This window comes from Archocentrus centrarchus, chromosome 4 (genome assembly GCF_007364275.1).
Source record: "Archocentrus centrarchus isolate MPI-CPG fArcCen1 chromosome 4, fArcCen1, whole genome shotgun sequence".
NCBI classification, from domain to species: Eukaryota; Metazoa; Chordata; class Actinopteri; order Cichliformes; family Cichlidae; genus Archocentrus; species Archocentrus centrarchus.
Window position 1 is genome coordinate 12,582,941 of NC_044349.1, and position 9,508 is coordinate 12,592,448.

General features: G+C 40.9%; 1 protein-coding gene across 1 annotated transcript in view; it reads right to left on the reverse strand.

The window, feature by feature from the left end:
- The window catches only part of nek7 (NIMA-related kinase 7), a 66,802-nt gene extending 65,301 nt beyond the window's left edge, over window positions 1-1,501 (reverse strand). Inside the window, exon 1 of the mRNA XM_030727822.1 lies at window positions 1,201-1,501. The gene's annotated coding sequence lies outside the window, so the exon portion shown is untranslated. The remainder of the gene's footprint in view (window positions 1-1,200) is intronic.
- Between the last annotated feature and the right edge of the window lie 8,007 nt (window positions 1,502-9,508).

Sequence of the window (9,508 nt, forward strand, 5' to 3'; positions counted from 1 at the left end):
ATATGAGGAGTTTTTTAAAAAAAAAAAAACAAATTAACTCACATAGATTAAGGATTTCAACATTTGCTGTTAAATTTTGACATTTCACTGAAGTTATGATTAGATCATATTTAAAAAAAAAATAAATTATTCTGACAGTACTTGTCAGATAAATCAATTTAGAATTTAACACATCAGAACACAGTAATTTAATTAGTGTCATTAAATGTGCTGTTTTGTCAGATGAGCAGTCCAAAAGTCAAAACTATTTGTTTTTCCTTCATTTGTTTCTGTCACAATTTCTCTCTTTAAACTTTGGCTGTTTTAAATTTTCATCTCAATACACAGAAACAATGCCAGCCACAGGAAAATACAGTTTGGATATATGTAATGAAACTACTGTGTGTTTATCTACAGACCGTGGATGCCACGCAGAGGTTCACAAAAGGCATCCACTTAATAAGTTCACTGAATATGCAACTCCTACTTTGGCCCTGTTGCAATCATGTTCATGGCAGAACGATATACTATTCAACTCTAAACTGGATTTCTCTGCAAATGTTCTTATTCACAGGTACGACAAAGTATAATAAGCCATGTTAAGAGAGATTTTACACATTACGTTTGACACATTTTACGCAAATGAATTTAAAACATTCACATAAAAATACCTCCACATCATAAACTAGCCATAAACTATCCAGGATGTAAGAAAACAATGTAAAGACAGACATGTTCGTCAGTATCACTGAGGGTGTCTGTGGTTTAGGAGTGACTTTATTACCTTTTGAAATCTGCTTTGTGTAAGATATCACGCAGTACGTGTAACATGATTGTTACACTGTAGCAACAAGTGTCCACTGTCACGTTTGCCCCGCAGGCTTAGCCGCATGGCGTCACAGAAAGCTACTTTAACAGAAAGCTGTTTTTCGCACATTAGAACGATTTCACTGACAGGCTCGACAGTTGAATTTAAAGTTAAAGTCCGTAAAGCGATATGCTAGGAAGCTAACAAGCTAGGCTAGCTAGCGAACTTTGTAAAACTTTCAATGAGGGCCAAACTTGTGTCTGAAAGGTAATGGTGACTACTACAAACTTTTATTTAAATCTGTCACTTCCCAAACAAGTTAAAGTAGAGGAGCCAACAGCGTACAAGGGGTTCATTAGTAGTAGTTCTGTTTCAAAAAGTTCACTGTCAGCTAACGCTGTGTCAGTTCTTACCAGGAAGTGGGAGTCTGTTGCTAAGCTATTCTTTCTTCACGCTGAGAGTTTTTTTCCTGATGGTTATGGCGGTTGTCTTTGTTTTGACTTTCCTTCTCTTTCCAAGGTCGCTACGAGAAGTTGACTCGTCGGGCCTCTCTCTTCCTTGCGTGGCACTCTGGCTTAGCTGAGCTGAAAAGTTGTGCCGCCTGTGCTGTACAAGCAGGCGAGATGTGTACGTGTTTTCGGACAGACTGCTTTGCTAGGCCCCCCTCATCACCGCACTCCTGGCCCGTGTGACTGTAATGTAAACAACCCAGCATTCCCGGTGCGCAGGGGAGGGGCGAGTGTCAAAGAGTGAAGGGAAAACTGTCAAATACCGCGAGATTCAACGGAGAAACTCCAAATCGCCATCTTGCACTTATTTCCATTCATTTTCGTTGCAGTGAATCATGCTATTTACACATAAAGGAGCAGTTTCTAGGGCGCGACAAACTTCCTATTTCAACTGAAGGTGTGTTTACTAGTTTCGTCTTGAGCTGATTATATTTTAGGGAAAACAGACATGTCCACACCAGGTATCCAACTGTGCAACTCACACCAGAAGAATTTTGGTGGATAAAATAGCACTGCAGTTTATTTTGGTGTGAACTGCTCCTTTATCTTTAGACCATCAAAGATTTCTATGCGTTTCGTTGAAAGAAGCTCCATTATACTCAATCATTATGTTATGTGCTCAAAAACTACAAGGCCCACCTTATTTGTGTAATTTTCATCCACTTATCCAATTCAGGGTCATGTCTAGGCTGGTGCTTATCCCAGCTGTCATAGGACAAAAGGCAGGTTACACCCTGGACCAATCATCAGTGTAATTGCAGGGTTAACACAGAGAGGCAGATATCCATTCACATATATGGCTAATTTAGATTCATCAATTGACCTAGCTTGCATGGCTTTGGACTGTACCCAAAGAGGACCAACCCTGACACCAGGAGAACATACAAACGTCACACAGAATGGCCTCTGCTAACCAGTGGATTTGAACCCTGGCTGTTTTGCTGTGAGGTAACAATGTTAACCACCACACTACCATGCTGCTCAGTGGTGGAACTTTCCTGATTAAATTCTTAATGAAATATAACCTAAAACAATTTAGTTGTCCAAACCTACCTTAAATGCCTGGACTTGGATTCTTCTATGCCACGTTTTGCTCATAATTTTTCCATTTTTCTTTATACCATCCACCACTGTTTAGGATGTCATTCTTAAGTTGCAGCAAAACTGAATCATTTATTGTTCGTATTTTGCTCAGAATTTGCATGATGATCTGTCGAGGCTCTGTAAGAAGGTTTAAGTGTATATGCAAGAGGCAGCCAGTGTGTACTGGATTCACTGACACACACACACACACACTCAATAATATCCGCACAGTCTTGCTTGGTTTTATTATACATATGCACGAAACCCACACGTCTCATGACATGCACAGAGCCTCTAATTGGGAATATTAAGAGAATTTATTGACAAAAAAATGGTGCTGCGGATTGACTTGCATGGACAGCGAGCGCAACTGGAACTGATCAGCTTACTTTGCTTTGATAAGAGCTTCAGCAGTGATTTCAGACTGACAATTCAAACAGCGCTGATACATAGGAAACACATCTGTCTTCTTCCCATCCCCATTGTTAATAATCAACAAGTTAGGTGGGGCTGTGTTTTTTCTCCCTACTTCAGTCGCCTTTTTTGTTAACCTCACTGCAAATATGGAGAAAGGAGAGATGCCTGGAGTGTGGGATTTTTTCCCCCCTTTTTCTTCAACAACAGTTGAAGATTAAAAGAAATGTCTCACAGAAATCTGTCAATTCTGTATGTGAATAATGCTGTGTGGAATTTAATGGCATGAGTTATATTGGGTTTCCTCTACACCCACATTTTCTCTCAATAAGATCAATGCCGCTCAGTGACAGATAGGGATGGTCTTTTGTATCTTCAAATTTCAGGTTTCTAAGGGAATAATTAGATGGATGGATGAAAAGTAATGCATCAGTCTGCAAGGGGAGCTGCACCCTGAGTTCCTGTAGTTCAACACGCATGCCTCCACGTGTTTGGTAGAAAACTGTTTAATAATCGTGTTGGATTTCCATTGTTCTAAAAGTGGCTCTCTGCACTGATGTGGTGCTTTAAACCAATGGCAAACTTTTTGTGTTCTTTTTTTATTGTTTATTTAACAGAGAGGATTTCCTTTTGATTTGGGGATATTTTTTTTTAGAAAGGAAAGCATTCTCATCTATTTCACTCTGTTCCTTTTCAAACTTTCAGGTGTCGCTTGCAGGTAACCAGCATGGAAAAGGTTCTTCCTCCAGGGGAAATGAAGTAGGTTGAATCACTGAGTTTATAGAGATGCTTTAGACCTTTTACTGTAAGTGTGACATTTAACTCTGATGTGTTCGAACACATGTGCTGAACAAAATTCCCACAAATGTAATCTGATGACAGTGAAGCTCAATTTACAAGAATTTGGCCACAGTGAAAAAAATGGATCCTATGAGTGATATCAATAAACAACACACACACACACACACACATATGTGTGTATATATATATATATATATATATATATATATATAGTCTGAGAAATTAAAGGGACACATCATATCTCAATGGGGAAAAAAAATCATGGTGATGTGAACTGGGTAATGTGTCAGGAATGAAAGGATTCCACATTGTTTGATAGAAATAAAAGTTATCAACCTACAGAGGGCTGAATTCAAAGACACCCAAAAATCAAAGTGAAAAAGTGATGTGGCAGGCTAGTCCATTTTGACAAAACTTCATTGCAGCAACTCAGAATGGTACTCAGTAGTTTGTATGGTCCCCCACGTGCTTGTATGCATGCCTGACAATGCCAAGGTGTAGTTGTTCTATTCGATTTAGGTCAGGCGAGTGTGGGGGTCAGTCAATGGTATCAGTTCCTTCATCCTCCAGGAACTGCCTGCATACTGTCGCTGCATGAGGTTTGGCATTGTTGTGCACCAGGAGGAACTCAGGACCCACTGCACCAGCATAGGGTCTGATAACGAGTCCAAGGATTTCATCCCGATTCCTAATGGCAGTCAGGGTGCTGTTGCCTAGCCTGTAAAAGCCTGTGAATCTCTCCATGGATATGCCTGACCCACCACCAGACTGGTTATGCTGAACGACGTTACAGGCAACATAAAGTTCTCCACTGCTTCTTCAGACCCTTTCACGTCTGTCACATGTGCTCAGGGTGAACTTGCTCTCAACTGTGAAAAGGACAGGGAGCCAGTGGTGGACCTGCCAATTCTGATATTCTATGGCAAATGCCACCACAGTGCTGGGCAGTGAGCACAAGGCCCACTAGAGGACGTCAGGCTCTCAGGCCACCCTCATGAAGTCTGTTTGTGATTGTTTGGTCAGGACATTCACACCAGTGACCTGCTGGAGGTCATTTCTGTAGGGCTCTGGCAGTGCTTGCACAAAAAAACAAATATTGGTCCTGCTGATAGGTTAAGGACCTTCTACGGCCCTGTCCAGCTCTCCTAAAGTAACTGCCTGTTTCCTGGAATCTCCTTCATGCTCTTGAGACTGTGCTGGGAGACACAGCAAACCTTTTGCCAATGGCACACATTAATGTGCAATCCTGGAGGAGTTGGACTACCTGTGCAACCGCTGTAGGGTTCAGTTATCAGCCCATGCTACCAGTAGTGACACTGACCCTAGCCAAATGCAAAACTAGTGAAAAAATAGTCAGAAAAGATGAGCAGGGAAAAAATGGCAGTAGTCTGCGACTGTAGAACCATTCCTGTTTTGGGGGTTGTCTCAGTGTTTGCCCCTCTAGTGCACCTGTTGTTAATTTCATTAACACCAAAGCAGTTGAAACTGATTAACAACGCCCTCTGCTACCTGACTGACCAGATCAATATCCCAGAAGTTTAACTGACTTGATGCTATACTCAGATTCAAAATTGTTCCTTTAATTTTTTTTGAGCAGTGTATATACACACAAACAAAAAAGTGTTGACTCACCCCTCATTTCTTTGGATTTTGCTAGGACAAATGGAAATAGGTGAAACGATTTATTGAAACCTGTGCAAACACACTTGAAAATACAGTATATAAGGGAAAAACAGAGTTTGTACAGTTCTAACAAACTTGAAAGTCAATATTTGGTATGACCACCTTTATTATTCTACACAGCCTGAACTCTCTGAGGCAGCTTTCTTGTCATTTCTTTAAGTAGTCTTCAGAAATAGTTCTCCAGGCCTCTTGAAGGACATTGAAAGCTCTTCTTTGAATGTTGGCTGCCTTCTGTTCTGTTCTCTGTCAAGATGATCCCACACTGCTTCAACAATGTTGAGGCCAGGGCTCTGGGGAGGCCAATCTATGGTTGATAGTGTTGTATATTAATCACAGTTTGAACCAAAAATTTCAAATTTGGATTAATTGCTCCATCAGGCCTGTTGCCACTGATTTTCAGCCCAGTTTTTGTGTAATTTGGCATACCTCAGCCTTTTCTCCCTGTTTCCCTTCATTAAGAATGCCTTCTTGACAGCCACCCTTCCACTGAGACCATTTTTGATGAGGCTGCAGTGAACAGTAGATGGATCAACCAAATGGCCTGATGCGTTTCTCAGGTCCTGTGTAAGATCTTTGCTGGATTTTTTTTTCCTGTTTCTTAAAGACATGACTTTCAGATACTGTTCATCTGCTGTATATAGCTTCTTAGGCCTCCCACATCTTTTGTCCTCCACTTTTCCAGTTTCCTAAGATTTTGTAAGGACACACTGCACAGCATACAAGATATGCCAAGTTTTCAGCTGATAGCTATTTAGAAATCACTTTTTTTGCTGCAAAATACTATTTAATGCCTGCCAAACTGTGTCATCTTTGGCATTTTTATAGCTTAATCTAAAGAAACGAGAATAAATCACTGGATAAATACAAGATACAGGAACACCTGTCTGTTGGCTGCACTTTGCAGTTGCCCATTAATGCTGTAGCATCCTGAGGAAGCACATCAGGAATGGAAAAATTACGCATGTGGTCCTATACCCTTTTTTCATTCATTTTGTTTACATGTTAGATAACTTAAGCTGTGACACCATCTGTGCAGCGGGTTGCTACTTTTGTTACAATAAAGAGTTATGAAGTTGCTCTTATGCTGGCATCTGCCAAAAGCAAATCACTCCACTCTCAAATTATTTTTGTAAAATGAGACAAGCAAGGAATGATCTAATCGGAATGGTAAAATTATGGACAGCTGAATTACTGGTTGCTGCCAGAAAGAATGGAACTTCGGTAATATGTAACTCCAAACACCTGAAGTAATATGGAAATTTTAAAAATTAGGTGTCAATTAAAAATGGACTCTTGAAGTTAGGTAGATAATACAACCTAAAAATGACAAGAGAAATATTCCAGCTAAATTTACTGTCAAATTTATTTTTCACATAAAAAAATTAAGTTATTTATAGAGAGACTAGCTAGCTTGAGCTACACAACAGTCCGATGCAAAAATCAACTCAGTGAAGCAATAAGTCATCTGAATGTGTGCAAACATCACACACTTTAGGCCAAAATCAAACTTTGTCAAATAATGAAAAAAAAAGGTAAATTTCACATCATTTTACAAAATCACAGTAGTGGCTGTAATGTGTGAACAAGACCCACATTGTTACAACACACATACTGTTTCTGTTTCTGTACACGTTTCGATTTCAGTGCAGATCCACTCCTGCTTTTCATTGCTAAATATGCAGATTTTTTTTTTTTTTTTTTTGCACCCAGAGGCTGAAAGCACATTTTAAACACTTAAAAAGAAAAAAATTTTGGTGTTTTCACTCATGTCTTTTTATTTTCCTGTGTGTTGTTGATCTGGCTCAGGGGTTAGGTATGACTGCAATGTGGTAGAGACAGAAGCTGCAGTCAAAGCTCCTGTGATCGGGTGCAGACTTCATAGAGACCAGCAGATGGAGGGGAGAGGATCTGCGTGCATCCTGAAGGTTTAGCAAGAACTGAGAGGTTACACTCCTCCAGTACAAAGATGACCTGTCACACACTGAAGCATGCCTTATCAATGCAGACGAGCATCCTGTTTATGTACCTCACAGAGCACAGCTATCACAGGAAAAGAGAGAGGGATTACAGATGGAAATATGTATGAAATGTTGTATCTCTCTCTCTCTCTCGCTCTCTCCATATACCCAGGCGAACTTGGAGGCAGCATGCATGTGATGCCTGCATTTCCATTTTATTCGCTAATTAATGTTGTTTTGTCTTCAAAGTGCAATTGCAACCTGTAGTTATCAGCCTTGATCGCAGCATTTTCAAGGTTGTCTAGATGTGAGCCGTCACATAACAAATAGGTGTAAATATAGAATAACAGCTCAATAGAGAAATGGAGGATTTACGGCATGTGGAGAGCACTGCGCAAATGAGGCACAGGAGAAATAGTCTGTGATAATGTGAAGGACAAAACTGGCATAATATTTCTATCTCGATCGCTTCACAAAAGCTGCTTTTCACTGGCTGCTTTTGTTTGTCCGCGTCTGGTTAACGTGCTTGTTATGTGTACCTGCATGTGCACCGTATTTGTTAGTGTGGTCCTTTCTCTTGGCAAACACCCAGCACAGTGGATCTCTCCACCTGCTCTGCATCAACCAGAGGGGCAGGCCTCAGTCTCACACTCACACACGTACAGCTCATACACACACGCACACCCCCACACACACACACACACACACAGCTGTTGAGCTGTGTTTCATTCACATCGTCACCCTTCTGACATCTGTCTATGCGTGTGTCACGGTGCCGGTGTGTATCTGAGTTAGCAGGGTGGTTGGTGTGCGAGGTGAGGTTAAATGGGTGCCTAGCAATGAGAGGAGGCAACTGAGGCGGAACTGGCAGAATATCTCACACACACACACACACGTGCACACACACAAACACGCACACACACACACGCACATTCACACAAGCAGTGACAATAGAAACAACACTATCAGAGCAACATGTAAACTGCAGGTGCGCCCTATGCCTCGGTGATTATTCCATACTTTGTTTTGACCCTGTCGCCTGTCACTGTGTGTGCATAATGTGTGATAATGTATGTGTGACCTCGTACAGTATGTATTTGCAGAAACACAATTTCCTTGAATTTACTGATCATTCAATTGGGAGCCTATTAATAATTTTCATGTCAAAGATGGTGTGAATCGGAAGTGCCGATGACCGCACGAGTACACAGATACACACATGTTGCTTTGCAATATCTAGAACTCCATGCATGCTGAGCAAAGTGTCAGACAGCCGCTGACATGATTGTTTTTTTTTTTTTCTTTTCCTGATTTTGTTTCTGGCTTTGTAGCAAAGCAAACTCTGATGTCAGCTTGGTTAATGGGGGGATGGGGGTGTGTGTGGGGGGGTGGGGGTGGAGATTTCCCCTGATACTCCCTGTGATGACAGGCAGAATCCTCATCCTCGGAGTTGGTTTCTCATTTGACCTTTCCATGTAACATATTTTTCAGACAGACACACCAAATATCAGACCTCAGTTGCAAATGTCACAAGTTTAAGCCAACGTAAAACCCAACCCTGCAAAATTTGCATGAATGTGGGTAACATATTTATTTGATGGCATGAGCCTCCAACAAGCCCGCCCTAACCATGGAAAATTGTATTTCTGCATGTGGTCTTCACGGCTAAAATCATGATGGCCTTTGTGGCTTTAAATGTGCTTATACCTTATCAAGCACTCTTACATTGCACATTGTGATGTACATTAAATTGCAATGGACTGGCCAACCTGTCCAGGGGTGTGGCCCCGCCTCTCGCCTTATGACATCTGGGACAGGCTCCAGCCCCACTGTGACGCTGAATTGTATAAGTGGATGAAAATGTGTGGATGGATGTACATTGGAAATATTCTTCAAAGAAGCTAAATTTTAAATAAACCCCATCTGCTTTATTTGTAGATTAACATTTTTTTGTTCCTTTTTTTTTTTGACTGCCACATATGTTGGGATCACCCAAGATATTTGAACAAATCCCTGTGTGACAGAAAACGCTCACTGTTGTCAGCATTGTTTTTGTATCATCATAGTACACAGCTGTCATTTAACAGAGAGAAGAAAGGCAGAGGAGGATGTCAGTTGACAGAGGGCCTACATTTATCACCTGTTGCTGCACAGACAACCATGGGCTTGTCTTTGTGCATGGAGATCAATGCAAACTTAAGGATTTTAGAATGAGAATATCTAACAGACATGTTATTTAGATTTAATGTAGCTCAAACCATTCACTGATTTTG